Here is a 16,142-nt window from a genome sequence, read left to right on the forward strand (position 1 = left end):
GGACAAACCAAACGGCAGGGTTTGAAACTGATAATGACAGTTTTGTATCACGAACCTGAGATACCCTTGGTGTGAAGGGTAAATTGGGACATGCAGATAAGCATCTTTTATGTCCAGGGACACCATGAAGTCCCCTTCTTCCAGATTCGCTATCACTGCTCTGAGTGACTCCATCTTGAACTTGAATTTCTGTATGTACAGGTTCAAGGATTTCAGATTTAGAATAGGTCTTACCGAACCGTCCGGCTTCGGTACCACAAATAGTGTGGAATAATACCCCTTTCCCTTTTGTAGGAGGGGTACCTTGACTATCACCTGCTGAGAATACAGCTTGTGAATGGCTTCCAATACAGTCGCCCTTTCTGAGGGAGACGTTGGTAAAGCAGACTTTAGGAACCGGCGAGGGGGAGACTTTTCGAATTCCAACTTGTAACCCTGAGATACTACCTGCAGGATCCAAGGGTCCACCTGTGAGCGCGCCCACTGTGTGCTGAAAATCTTTAGTCGACCCCCCACCGCCCCTGAGTCCGCTTGCACAGCCCCAGCGTCATGCTGAGGGCTTTGTAGAAGCCGGGGAGGGCTTCTGTTCGTGGGAAGTAGTTGCTTGCTGCACCCTCTTACCCCTTCCTTTGCCTCTGGGCAAATATGACTGTCCTTTTGCCCGCTTGTTCTTATAGGAACGAAAGGACTGCGGCTGAAAAGACGGTGTCTTTTTCTGTTGGGAGGTGACCTGAGGTAAAAAAGTGGATTTTCCGGCTGTTGCCGTGGCCACCAGATCCGATAGACCGACCCCAAATAATTCCTCTCCTTTATACGGCAATACTTCCATATGCCGTTTGGAATCCGCATCACCTGACCACTGTCGCGTCCATAAACTTCTTCTGGCAGATATGGACATCGCACTTACTCTCGATGCCAGAGTGCAAATATCCCTCTGAGCATCTCGCATATAAAGAAAAGCATCCTTTAATTGCTCTATAGTCAATAAAATACTGTCCCTATCCAGGGTATCAATATTTTCAGTCAGGGAATCCGACCACACCACCCCAGCACTGCACATCCAGGCTGAGGCTATTGCTGGTCGCAGTATAACACCAGTATGTGTGTATATACTCTTCAGGGTAGTTTCCAGCCTCCTATCAGCTGGATCCTTGAGGGCGGCCGTATCAGGAGACGGTAACGCCACTTGTTTTGATAAGCGTGTGAGCGCCTTATCCACCCTAGGGGGTGTTTCCCAGCGCGCCCTAACCTCTGGTGGGAAAGGGTATAATGCCAATAACTTCTTTGAAATTAGCAGTTTTCTATCGGGGTTAACCCACGCTTCATCACACACGTCATTCAATTCCTCTGATTCTGGAAAAGCTACAGGTAGTTTTTTCACACCCCACATAATACCCCCCTTTGAGGTACCTGCAGTATCAGAGATATGCAAAGCCTCCTTCATTGCCGTGATCATATAACGTGTGGCCCTATTGGAAAATACGTTTCTTTCTTCACCGTCGACACTAGATTCATCTGTGTCGGTACCTGTGTCGACTGACTGAGGTAAGGGACGTTTTACAGCCCCTGACGGTGCCTGAGACGCCTGGACAGGTACTAACTGGTTTTCCGGCCGTCTCATGTCGTCAACTGACTTTTGCAGCGTGCTTTATCACATAATTCCATAATTAAAGCCATCCATTCCGGTGTCGACTCCCTAGGGGGTGACATCACCATTACCGGCAATTGCTCCGCCTCCACACCAACATCGTCCTCATACATGTCGACACACACGTACCGACACACAGCAGACACACAGGGAATGCTCTTATCGAAGACAGGACCCCACTAGCCCTTTGGGGAGACAGAGGGAGAGTTTGCCAGCACACACCAAAGCGCTATAAAAATGTATATAAACAACCCTAAAAGGTGTTGTTTCTGTTATATGCGCTTAATATATAAAAATATCGCCAAAATATGCCCCCCTTCTCTGTTTTTACCCTGTTTCTGTAGTGCAGTGCAGGGGAGAGTCCTGGGAGCCTTCCTCACAGCGGAGCTGAGCAGGAAAATGGCGCTGTGTGCTGAGGAGAATAGGCCCCGCCCCCTAAAACGGCGGGCTCTTCTCCCGGAGTTTGCGATATATGGCAGGGGTTAAATACATCCATATAGCCTCAAGGGCTATATGTGATGTATTTTAGCCATAGAAAAAGGTATTATACATTGCTGCCCAGGGCGCCCCCCCCAGCGCCCTGCACCCTCAGTGACCGCTGGTGTGAAGTGTGCCGACAACAATGGCGCACAGCTGCAGTGCTGTGCGCTACCTTATGAAGACTGAAAGTCTTCTGCCGCCTGTTTCCGGACCTCTGGACCTCTTCAACTTCGGCATCTGCAAGGGGGGTCGGCGGCACGGCTTCGGGACCGGACTCCATGGCTGGGCCTGTGTTCGATCCCTCTGGAGCTAATGGTGTCCAGTAGCCTAAGAAGCAAATCCATCCTGCACGCAGGTGAGTTCACTTCTCTCCCCTAAGTCCCTCGTAGCAGTGAGCCTGTTGCCAGCAGGACTCACTGAAAATAAGAAACCTAAAAAACTTTTTCTAAGCAGCTCTTTATGAGAGCCACCTAGATTGCACCCTGCTCGGACGGGCACAAAAACCTAACTGAGGCTTGGAGGAGGGTCATAGGGGGAGGAGCCAGTACACACCATGTGATCCTAAAAGCTTACTTTTTGTGCCCTGTCTCCTGCGGAGCCGCTATTCCCCATGGTCCTGACGGAGTCCCCAGCATCCACTAGGACGTTAGAGAAACTCTCTTAGATTCTGAATCAGTTTTCTACGTACGTAACCAAAGTGCTCTGCGAGCAGCTATTGTTGAGGCTGATGCCCTAGAAGCAATAATACCCATATCTAATGCCGCTTCTTCCAAGAATATTGCAGCCTGTTTAATATGAGCTATATAGGATTTTTTCTCTCTAGAAGCTGAGAAAACATCCTCTTCCAGTGTATCAGCCCAGGCAGCCACTGCCTTTGCCATCCAAGCTGAAGCCATGGCTGGCCTTATGACTGCCCCAGACAGAGAAAAAATGGTTTTCAGAAAACCATCCACTCTCCTATCCGTGACATCATTTAATGATGTTGACGGTAAAGGCAATATAGATTTTCGCGCTAATCGAATTACATGCGTATCTACTTTAGGAGCCACCTCCCTTTTTAAACAGTCCCCTGCTGGAAAAGGATAATGGGAATCCCATTTTTGGGGAATTCTATATTTTTTATTGGGTGTAGCCCAAGCCTCTTCCATGATTTCTGTCAGCTGGTCTGACCCTGGAAACTCAGTCTTAACTGTTTTGGGACGATTAAATACAGGTGCCTTGGTTTTTAACACAGGCTCTGCTGAATCCTCTAAGGATAAAATGTCCTTCATTGCTAATTAATTCAGCTATATCCACTGAGCTGAGACCTTCTTCCTCCTCTTCGTATGCCGAAGTAGAGTAAATTGAATTTTCATCTTCCAATGAATCATCTTGTGTAGCCTGTGAAGGTTTACTTACCATTGGTTTATCAGCTTGTTTCATATGAGAAGCTGCTGGGGGAAATGATATACCGTAGGTAGGGAGCTGCATGTATGGGTTAATAGTGTACCCCATTCCTGGTAAAGAAGCTGTAGGTATTACCCGTTCAGCTATACTGGACAAGGTCTGTGCAAACACAGCCCAAGGTGGATCCATCTGTACCTGACATACAGGGATATGCCTTGTATTTTGCTGAAAATCAAAACAATTTGCACATAAACCATCCTGAACCAGATCCTGAGAGGATAATATAGTTTTGCAAGACAAACATGATATGAGTGTTAGTGTTACTGTAAGTGTACCTTCGTCACCTTTGCCGCTCTTAGACATGATAGATAAATAAATAATCAGCACTTTCACAGTGTACTACACAATTTGTGACTGTAATCACTTTAACCTTCTAAAGTGATATCAATCTGACCCTACCCATGCACCAGCATTGAGGATCAGAAGAAACAACTGACAAATATATATTAAAGTCAGCAATCACACTAGCAGTCAGTCACATGTTATATATTAGTCATATGAGCACATTATCAACTACAAACACATTTTAAAGTATGTAGGAGTACATATTACTGAATCCTGTTTTATACAGATCTGACGTATTCAGACGCAATGCGAAGAAAACCACAGTAAATGTACACAGACTCATGCAATAGGTACTTAACTTAACTATACATACTGAACAAAGTAGATAGAAATTTAGTGCTGTATAGCCCGTACTCAGTAGAGTGGGATACAGGGAGACTTACCTCGCTTCCAGAATCGATCAATACGTGAGCGAACACTGAGTGGATCCAGACGCTACTAATGTACACTGTCGCTCCGGGAACCTATGGTGAACACAGACGCGCCGGTCACACAGCCCAAATGCTGCGACCGGGTATCCTCGCGGTAGCTTTTAGTGAACACAGATGCAGCGGCCTATGCTGCAACCGGGTCCCCTCGTGGTAGCATCTGGGATGGAAGTGAGGAAACAGTTCATGGCGGGAGACCTGGCGGAAACTGGTCATGAACCGGGGAGAAGGGGGACCATGAGTGCGTCTAACTTTCCCTGCTGACATCAACCCTAGGGATCGCGGCCTCATACTATTCCTGGTGCCTAAGATCCCTAAGGCATAGCGCTGGTGCATCCGCATCAGCTACTGTTTGGTAGTCTCCTCCCAATACAGTGCGGCTGTGTCCGTATTCCATCTACTAAGCGGAATCGATGCCTTACCTTCTCTCCGTGCTCCGGCCACAGCCTGGTAACGTCTGTTGGACCTGCTAGTATATCCAGCATAGACACCCGCCGAAACAGCACTATACCCGTGGGTAAGTGTTTTCGCGGCACGGCGGAGAGTTGTTGGAGCGACTCTTTCTAAGCGTATACGACAAGAAAAGAAAAGATCACTCAGAAAATTAGTAAGACTAATAAATAACATAAGAAAGCTTAGGGATGCTAAAAGGAACAGCAGCCCTCTGACCATGGTCCAGCTCCTGCCGCACCAAACAAAAAACTGATTTGCCTGAGCCAGTGGGCGGGGATGTATGGACGGGCCCATTTCATTCTGGGAGGCCTGAACGCTTTTGATCGTTTGGTGCCAATCCGCTGTCGCTCCATCATATCCCATTGTTATCCTGTGGATAACCTGTGGACCCTGCCGGAGAAATTGAGAGTACTCCACTACGTTGAAGGACGACACCATCAGGCCAAGGACTTGCATCGCCGAGTGTACCGACACTCTGGGGTGACTAATTAAGTGTCTTATCCTGTCCTGAAGCTTAAGGACTTTGGAGACAGGAACAGTCTCTGTGTGTGTGTGTCCAAGAGTGCCCCAAGGTGCACCATGCTCTAAACTGGGACCAGCGAGCACTTCTTCCAATTTATTAGTCACCCACGGGCTTGCAGGAAATTCACCGTCAGTTGCAGATGACTGAGGAGGACTTTGTGAGAATTTGCCAGAAACAGCAGGTCGTCCAAGTACGGGAGGATTCTGATTCCCTGGTGACGGAGGTGTGCCATAACCTTGGTGAAGAGCCGAGGAGCCGTAGCCAGTCCACATGGCAGAGCCTGGAATTGGTAGTGAAGGTTACCAACAGCAAACCGCAGGAACTTCTGATGCGATATGGCAATAAGAGTAATTCAGATATGCATCTGTATATCCAGGGATACCATATAGTCTCCGGGTTCCATAGCCAGCACATTTGAGCGCAGCGTTTCCATATGAAACTTGGACACTCACAAACTTGTTCAAAGATTTGAGGTTGAATATAGGCTGGAATGGGTTTTGGGACCAGAAACAGGGTCGAGTAGTAACCTTTGCCCCTCTGGGACTGAGGCACCGGCACAAACACTCCAGTACTCAGGAGGGAACCTACAACCGTTTGCAGAGTCTGTGCTTTCAACGGATCCGAAGGGAGAGCCGTACTGCCGAACTGGTGAGGGGGATGTCTCTTGAAGGAGACAGCGTACCCGTGAGAGACAACTTCCAGTACCCATGCGTCTGAAGTGGTCGTGAGCCAGATCTGGGCGAAATGTAGAAGTCAGCCTCCCACCCTGGGTTTCCCCAGGGGGAGGCCCACCCCCCGTCAGGCAGCAGGTTTGTCATGTTTTGCAGCAGGCTGATGGGCTGCCCAAGACTGTTTCGCCTTGGGCTTGGTGGTTTTGGGAGTATGAGATTGTCTCAGGTACGTCTGACCCTTTGCTTTCCCTTGAGGCCGAAAGGAACGAAAAGTGGTACTCTTTGCCTTCTGTGCAGAAGGAGTAGTAGTATGGAGAAAAGCTGTTTTAGCAGCTGCCAGTTCAGACAATTTTATTTAGGTCTTCCCCAAACAAAATATCCCCAGTGTAAGGAAGGACCTCCAAAGTCTTTTTGGAGTCAACGTCCACTTTCCACGATCTCAACCACAGTATGCGGCGTGCCAGGACAGACGTAGCCGACGCCTTGGCTGCTAATACTCCCACCTCAGAGGACGCCTCTTGAATGTAATAAGAGGCAGTGGTAATGTGAGACAGGTCCTGTAACACCTAAATCCACGCCTCAATACCTTTTGCGGCCCAAGAGGCAGCTATAGTTGGTCTATGAATAGCTCCTGTAAGAGAAAATACAGATTTCAGGCACCCTTCAACACTCTTATCTGTCAGCTCCCTCAGTGAGGTGACAGGCAGATGGATGCCGCCAACTGGCGGGTGACATGAGAATCCACCGGCGGTGGAGTCTCCCATTTGTTACACAACTCTGCAGGGAGAGGGTAGCGAGCCAAGGCCCATTTAGGAATAGGGAATTTGTTACCAGGATTAGACCAGGGTTCCCGCCTGATGTCCACTAAATGGTCAGAATGAGGAAAAACTGTTTTAACCACCTTCTGCTGTTTAAACTGATCAGTTTTCTTTGCCACAGCAGAGGAATCCTCCTCATCTGTGATTTGAAGAATATGCTTAAGAGCAACCACCAGGGCACAGACTTCAATTTGTAAAGGAGAATCCTCATCAGTAACACATGATTCAGTGTCTGACTGGCCCGTATGCTCCCCTTCCTCTTCAGATGAGACATCAGAGAGGTTTGTGGACTCTGAGGAGGAAGCAGCCCATTTAGAGGGACCAGGGGCACGGGAATGACCCTAGGTAGATTTCTATCTAACCAGGGACTGGTTTAGTTGTTGCAATCGGTTAGACAAATTTTCTGCCCAAGGCGGATTAACCATGGGCACAATTTGTGGGGGTAATGGCACAGGTGCCCCACTAGAGAACCAAGCAGGGTAGTCAATGCTGCCCATGGAGGCTCCTTACTATGGCAGGGGCTGGAGACTGACTGGGAGGTGCATGACAAGCAGTACACAGACCATCATACAACACTTCCCCCTGTGATAAATCCTTGGAGCGTGCTCTGCATGATGCAGGAGCTTCCAGATTTACTGCCCTTTCTGTTAGACATTATATATGCAACAAATGGGCTGACACAGTACGATTATAAAGCCAGACAACAGCAAAAAAACCTGTGGAATAAAACAGGGTATAACGTCACTGCAACACAGTGGAAATATACTTATATCAATATATAGATCAACACTGTGTATAACTATATTGTAAGATCCAAACACACCTAGCCCAGGGTACAGAATATAGTGACAATTATATCTGGGAAACACTGAAAGTGAAACCACACAGCAGATACAGGCACACAGTCACATGTAATGCAGAAATTATTATGACAATAAAGCTGCACTGGACTTGTGTGTGTGTGTATATATATATATATCAGCGCTGTATGCCGGCGGCTTTACATGGGAGACCTTGCCCCGCAATCCCGGAGACCTGCTGTACCTATGTTGTTAAGATGGCACCCAGAGTCTCTGTGAGGGAGTGAGGCAGCTTCAGGGCGAGAAATCTGCAAGGAGATGGCGCCCTAGGCCTGGGGAGGGTCTACAGGTCAAGCGGCACCTCTCCTATGCTGGACTTTCTGCCCAGGTACTGTGGAGCCTTATTAAACAAGTGTTAATACACCTGAACTGTGCTCCGATTGCCCTGGTGGTCTAGTGGGGTCTCTGCATAGTGACAGTGTCCGTCTCCCCAGACCGCGGATTGAACGCGATTTAATGGCAGGTCCCGCCTAGGAGACCCTCTTACCTCCTCCCCATAGCAGACACACGATCCAGGAGAGCAGACTGCGACTGTGCCTAAGTCGGGATGCCTCCGCCGCAGGTACCTGGGAACCAGGCCAACGGGAGTGTGCGGCGCTGCTTGGGATGTGATGGAGCTGCAGCGCTGAATGTCACACTGACATACAGCACTGCCAGCCCAGTCAGAAAAGCAAAAAAGTCTTCTTTTGTTTAAAAGCTTTCAGGACTGCTCAGTGCAGCCACCCTGTTCAGTGACCTGCTGCTGCAGGCACCAACTCAAAACTGAGCTCTCAGTGCCTGGAGGCAGGGTTATGGAGGAGGCCCCTTTGCATCCTGGGACAGCTAAAGCTTTACCTGTTGGTGCCTCTGGATCAAGATCCACTCTACACCCCAATGTTTCCCTGTGGAAACCAATGTACCCTGCTGCAGAAATCTCAGTAAAGGGTAAGTGTATGGAAGTGAATATTTTAGTATATCTGTTCATCAATTTCAAGTGCAGAGGCGATTACAATGGTACAATTGGTAGCATCTCTCAATGCCGCTTCACCTCCGCCCAATACAAGGTAGCTCCAGCCACCAGTCTCAGGCAATTCAAACCTCAGCGCTGGTACACCAGACCAGCTACTTAAGACAGTGCTTACTCACCACTGAGCACCACTGGAGGAAATTTTATTTCAAAACTGAAGCCCATCACTACAAATATATCTTGTCCTCCTAAACCATTGTTTCTGAAGTATACCAAAAGTTAACCAATCCAAACATTTCTGGGGTGCCGTCAAGTCACTCTTTTGCTAACTGGCACAACACTTTACCTTTTGAAGTAGATGGCAACGTAAACATTTCACAAGACCTCTCATACCAGGTCCTGCAGCTCACACCCACCTTATCTGCCAATCTTCTGTCCATCCTGTTAATTTTCTCCACTTACTAAGGAAATCTTCAGAGTGTCTCATCTCCCCTAAGCCTCATGGATCATAATTCCATATCTTTACTCCCCCCTGCCAATGTTTGCCCATACTTGGTGCAACTATTCCTCCTGCCACTTTCAACTGGCGCATTCCCCTCAGTCCTCATCTCACCAATACTCTTGGTTCAGTATCTCTCCTTACCTTTTATACTGCTCCACCAGCTAATGTTCAAATGCTTTACATACCTGCATTTCTCTCACTCCCATTATCAGGAGTCTCCCTTTACAGAAAGGGTAGTGGATAGGTGAAATAGCCTCCCATCAGAGGTGGTAGAGGCTAAGACAGTAAAGCAATTTAAACATGCTTGGGATAGACATAGGAATATGGATCAAATTGCTGAGATTATCAAAAGGTGCTGACTAGATGGGCCAAGTGGTTCTTATCTACCAGCAAATTCTATGTTTACCTCAGCACTGCACAAAAACTTGTGACAACAGTGGCAGAATATACCTAGGCATCGCCATCCACCTCCCTCCCCCCCCAGTAAAAATCTGCCATTGTGCTGTCACATCCGTGAACTCTGACCTCTGGACCAGCTCTTGGCCCCTCAGTGGGTATGGTCAGGCAAGGAGCAGGAGACAGGGTTGGCTCTGGAGTGGCTTCCAATTGGAAGCTCTTCCTGCTCATCTCATGCAGGGATGGTAGTGTAAGAGGGAGGAAACACCTTCCCCCTGTGGAACTACCAGTGCAGAGGGTTATTAGTATTAAAAGCTTCCAGCAGGAAGCTGCACACTGGGCTACTGTCCATTGCTTCCTATAATGTACTTCTAGGGTCTGCAGACTGTGCAGCCCTAGAAGCCATCTCACTGCAGCTGCTGATTCAATGCAAGGTATGCTGACATGGCTATTAAACAAAGTAAAAGTAAATTATACATCGTTATGACCACCTTCTACATTTGATGTCGGCAACGTGTAGCCCATGAAGTACATCATGTGTTGTGCATTGGCCTGTTGGCTATATAAGGTGTGCTATAGGCTGTCTGCACCCATATTACTTGTTGCTGTCATGGGTAAAAGGGGAGATTTATCAGAGTTGCAAAAAGGGATGATTATCGGCATTCGGGCCAAGGGCAGTAGTATTTCTGAAACAGCGCAGTTTGTGAACTGTTTGCGTGGTGCTGTGGTGAAGATGTGTCACAACTGGACAAATGGCACCATTGCAAATAACCAACGTGGAAACTGCTGAGCACCAAGTGCCATTGATGTGAGAGGTGAACGTTGGCTATGAAGGTGTGTGAGGACCAACCAACGTGCTACAGTGTAGCAGCTCACTGTCAAAATGAACCTGGGGGCTATCAGTCGTATGTCTAAAATGACAGTTCCGTGAACCCTGCTGCACATGGTGTATATAATTGTACAGTTATGAATACATATTTTTTTATAACAGTCGCTTAGTGTTCTAAAATAATTTTCCTTATTAGTGTTACAGGAGTAATTCCGCATCTGTCAGCGACACCAAGCCACTATTATAAAAAAATTAAAAAAATAAAACCGCACTGGAAAATGGTCAAAATGTGTCATTCATACAAACTGGTTAAATCCGTGATTTAACAATTTTTGTCTGAATGACAGGTTTTGACTATTTTCCAGTGTTTGGAAGCAAATGGTCGACTGTCATCCATTAACAGATTTTGGGGGTAAATGTATGAAGCAGTGATAATAGTGGAGAAGTTGCCCATGGCAACCAATCAGCTACTACTTATAATTTTATAGTATGCAAATTATAAATGTTGTTACTTCAATGTTGATTGGCTGCCATGGGCAACTTCTCCACTCTTATCACTGCTTCATACATTTACCCCTTTCTTCTAACCAGCCAGATCTGACAGATGATCAGTTACAAAATTGTATAGTGTATGCCCAGCTTTGGGCTACTGTGACTGCCAGATTATATACACAGAGAATCTCTCACTAAATTAAAGTACATATCTTTACTGATATTTCGCCATATTATTATTTGTTGATTTTTAGCGTTAAACTGAAATAAGTATGTCAATATATATGGCCATCTATCACATGGACACGTAATGTCAGCTGACCTCTGACCCCAATTGTGATATTAGCTGGCTCATGACCCTGTGGCTATATATTCAGACCTCTGGGCTAGAGTATAGAATTGGCATGCCTTCCACTCACATGGCAGCAATACTACATTGGCCTCAAAATAGGCCTGTGATAACGAGCCATGTGGTCTCAAAGCACGTAATTACTGTGTGGCTCTCAGCCCAGCTGGCGCCTTACCACCCAGCAAAGGCGGAGGCCCCTTGCCTGGCCCAGCCTGAGGCCTGCCCATACCTCGTGCAACATTTCCGTTGTAATCAAATAGAAGTAATCTAACAGTCATCTGTTAAAACTCCCCACAAAATAAAACTCACCCCCCTCCTACATAAAAACAAAACACAGCCACAACACACAATAAATACAACTTACCCCTCTGGGGGAAAAAAATAAATAGGGACCCACCCCCATCCAAATCACCACCACCACCTCAGTCTGCATCATCTCGAAAAGACAAAAGATCCAGGAGATGACACACAACTGTTTACCACCTCAGTCTGTGTCACCAGGAAAACAAATAGAACATAAAAAAGAACCTGAAGCTTAACCTATACATCCCACCATCCAACTGAGTGACCTCTCAGTCGGTGTCACCTGGAAAATAATATCAATAAAAAAAAAAATTAGAAGCAACCCCAAGTGTTGTGCTTATTGATAGTACACAGTCAGAATATTAGGAAAAAACAAGTTGTGAATACAAGGGCCATCTCTATATATATATACTGGGATTTAGTGTTACGGTAATCAGGGCTTTTCTGCCGGTGTAGGTCCACCATTTAGTATACATTAAACTTCCAAATGATAATTTATACAATATCAGTGTGTTAATCAATAGTGGACTTAATCGCTTTGTGTGGCCATACAGTAAGCCGCTCAGGTAGATGTGGTTCGTAGTTTGCCATCAGTATTCATATAATAGAGGGATAGAATGTACAACTAATCTCTGGTAGTGAGTTAATAGGTACTACAAATTCCTGTTTCATGAATATAATATAGTCGGTATAAGATATATTCATCTAAGAAACTACAAAGGGTGAGTTGCTAAAGGGGGTAAACTGAGAAATCAAGTCTATGTGGCTGGTGTGAAGGAAGGAGTAGGGTGTTGGAGGAGAGGATGGGGACAGCATGTGAGGGAAGGAGCAGGGTGATAGAGGAGAGGATGTGGCCGAAGGGTGAGGGAAGGAGCAGGGTGATGGAGGAGAGGATGTAGGTGGAGTTTACGGGAAGGAGCAGGGTGATGGAGGGGAGGATGGGGCTAGATGTGAGGGAAGGTGGAGGGTGATGGAGGAGTTGATGATGCTAGAGTGTGAGGGAAGGAGGAGGATTATGGAGAAGAGTATGGTGCCAGAGCGTGTGAGGGAAGGAGCAGGGTGATGGAAGAGAGGATGCAGCCGGTGTGTGAGGGGAGATGCAGGGTGGTGGAGGAGAGGATGAGGCCGGAGTGTGAGGGAAGGAGCAGGGTGATGGAGGAGAGGATGAGGCTAGAGTGTAAGGGAAGGAGCAGGGAGATCGAGGAGAGGATGAGGCTAGAGTGTAAGGGAAGGAGCAGGGAGATCGAGGAGAGGATGAGGCAGAGTATGAGGGAAGTAGTAGGGTGATGAAGGAGAGGATGGGGACAGCGTGTGAGGGAAGAAGCAGGGTGATGGAGGAGAGAATGAGGAGTGTTAGGGAAAGAGCAGGGTGATGGAAGAGAGAATGGAGCTGGTGTGTGAGGGGAGGAGCAGGGTGGTGGAGAGGATGAGGCGGGAGTGTGAGGGAAGGAGCAGGGTGATGGAGGAGAGGATCTAGCTGGAGTGTGAGGGAAGGAGCACAGTGACGAGGAGAGGATGAGGCTAGTGTGAGGGAAGGAGCAGGGTGATGGAGGAGAGGATGGGGACAGCGTGTGAGGGAAGGAGCAGGGTAATGGAGGAGAGGATGAGAACGGAGTGTTAGGGAAGGAGCAGGTTGACAGGCGAGGATGAGGCCGTAGGGTGATAGAGGAGAGTTTGTGGCTGAACTTTACGGGAAGGATCAGGGTGATGGAGCAGGATGAGGCCAGAGTGTTAGGGAAGGAGTAGGGTGATGGAGGATATGATGGGGCAGTGTGTCATGGGAGGATCAGGGAGATGGAGAGGATAAGGGAGGGAAAGAGCAAGATGGTGCTCGCGTTTCTGGTTGGAAAAATGGTGGGGATCAAATCCTCCATCTGGCATCTCCCCTAACCCTCTGATCATTATATATCAACTTAAATTAGAAGGGAGCAGAAAAAATAATATTCATCCGACCTGGCCAATGTTGACGTCACTTCAGACACTCCCAGCCTCATTAGTCACAGAGCAGAATTGCAAAGAGCTAAACTGGGATCCTTTTTTTTTTTAAATACCCACTAGAACAGGGGTGGCCAACCAGTCAGAGGCAAAGAGCCCAAAAGTATGTGTAGTCAAGTTAAGGCCACGCCCCATTTTTGTTGGCCCACCTTCGGTATGACGTTTGTAGGAGCATGACTGTCTCACAGCCCCCTTTTTAGCCACACTGGGGTAGAGAAGCACTGAAACAATCCAGAGCCACATAAAATGCACTGAAATAAGCCAGCCTTCCCCCTTCACTCTGTGTGTCTCAGCCTCCCATCCTTCACTCTGTGCCTCTCCTCTTCACATTGTGCCTCTCAGCCTGCCACCTTTCACAGTGTCTCTCGATCTGCTCCCCCTTCAGTCTGTGTTTCTCAGCATCCTCCTCTTCTCTGTTTCCCCTTGCCTCCCCGTTCAGTGGTAGCCGCCCTCACCTGTATGACAGTGAGCCGACGGACAGTGAGGCCAGACAGGTGCCGCTTCTTTGCGGCACTGGATGGAGTCAGACAGGGCAGGGAGTGTGGCCATGATGCAATGCCGGCCTCATGCAACCACCTCCGCTCCTGGCAGCCCTGCAATGTTGGAGGTGGAGGAAAAGATGGGTCAAAACTGTGCAGACTGTCAAGAGCAGTGGAAGCTGCATCAGTGTAAAGAAAGAGCCGCGGGTTGGCCACCGCTGCTCCAGAAAGTACAGCCTATTATGTAAATATTTAAGATGGCCATGTAGTGTTTTGAAAGCAAACGATATATATCGTTAACGACCAAACTACTGAACGATGCACAATATATTGTTCGTTCATTTCTAAGATTGCACAGTGTGTGTCTGCACTATGTACCTCATTCAACATGCAACGCATCTTACATGCGATCACATTCTCCCGGGTTTAGGCCCAGTGCATATGTGCAGGGCCAACGTTGTGCATGCAGGGAGATGCGATCTCAATAATGTAAATTCCTCTGCCTGATTAACAGACAGAGGCGTTTGTGGGGCGGGGGTGGGCCAGGGCCGTTTTCTGGGCGACCGTGTGACGTCGCACAGAAAACATGGCCCATTTACGCCTGCTTTTGCAACCAGATGGAGATCCCTAATTTGGCAATGTGATTGATTGAATCGCTTGTGGGCATTTGCATGTTGGGCGGCTTTGTCCTGTGCTAGGCGGCACCCAGCATGCCATCGCAAGCAGCACAGTTTTGCTTAATTTGCTGAAAAAGGTCCTATATGGTTCGTCCGGGAGTTCAAGGGAAATCGGGAAGACCATCACGTCGTTTGCACATAATCTAGTGCGTACCCAGCTTAAAGGAAGGAGTGGGCCCTGGTGACCAGCAATCTCCTTAAAGATAAATTGATGGGTCACTTCTCCATACTATTCTGGGCCTCCCTCCACCTGTACACCCTTCATTCCTTTTGCCTTTGTGGTGCAGTTAGCTCCTGGTGTACTTGCCTTTCTGACCACTGCATCTGAGGCTCTATTTCAGGTACATCGCCCCGTTGGTCTTTGTAAGCAAAGCAAAAAAGCAAGCAACTGAGCAAAACCATATTGTACTCAGAGGCAAATTTCCCATTAGGCATGTGCCTAGGGCTGAAGCAAATTATATCCAGGGGATGGTTGGTACTCAGTACAAAAAGAACTGCAACTGCAAAATATATACACTGTACTGTACCATATTGCATCTTGAATGGAGTGTAGATGGGTAGGACATGAACATACTACCACTGTAAGCTGTCCTACTTAGCAAATATGTATACATAATTAAAAATAAAAAAGTCATGGTTAAGGTTTTTTTAATTTTTATTAGTCTTAAATTTGCTATCATCAAATGAGGGCTTATTAGGTATGCGGGGGAGGGGGTGGGGGGTGGCCATCACTCTTGTGCCTTGGGGTACCCTCACTACAAAATCCGCCCCTGGTTGTACTGCAGGTGGGGCAAATGCAACATGTGCAGAGAGATTAAGATGTGGAAGGAGTGTGTTTTCAAACTGAAATCTAAATTGCACTGTAAGAATATAGCAGTCTACATGGGATCAGTATGATCTGCCGATGGACGGGATGCCTGCTGTCAGTATACCGACCGCGGCATCCTGTCCATCAGAATTCCGAAAGGCCCCCTTTACAGCCCCTATCCCGCACCTTTTCCCTACCGTAACCCTCCCTTGGGGGTGACTAACCCTCCCCGCTTGGTGTCCAACCCTAACCCTCCCTTCCCTGCTGCCTAAACCTAACCCTCCCCGCTAGGTGCCTAACCCTAACCTCCCCCTCTAAGTGCCTAACCCTAACCCTTCCTCCCTGGTCCCTAACCTTCCCATCCCTGCTCCTTAACCCCCTTTTCTTCTGCCTATACCAAAACTCAGCCCCCACGCGGCAAGATGCCAGTGCATCCTCCTGTGAGGACGATCTGGATGCAGGCTGTCGGTAATGTGATGCCAGCCTCTCAAATGGAGTCGGTATGTAGACGCCGGCACTGCATCCTCCATCGGGATCCCGGCGTCGGTATATTGACCGCCGGGATCCCATCAGTCGGTAAGCCAACTGCTTCCAGTCTACATCCAAAAGCAGCCAGTATTTACCCTGCACAGAAAACCTCTAGATGTATTTGCTCCCCTTGCACGGCAACATGGTTTGTTCCATGCACAGTTAC

This window comes from Pseudophryne corroboree, chromosome 1, assembly GCF_028390025.1.
Source record: "Pseudophryne corroboree isolate aPseCor3 chromosome 1, aPseCor3.hap2, whole genome shotgun sequence".
Classification (NCBI taxonomy): domain Eukaryota; kingdom Metazoa; phylum Chordata; class Amphibia; order Anura; family Myobatrachidae; genus Pseudophryne; species Pseudophryne corroboree.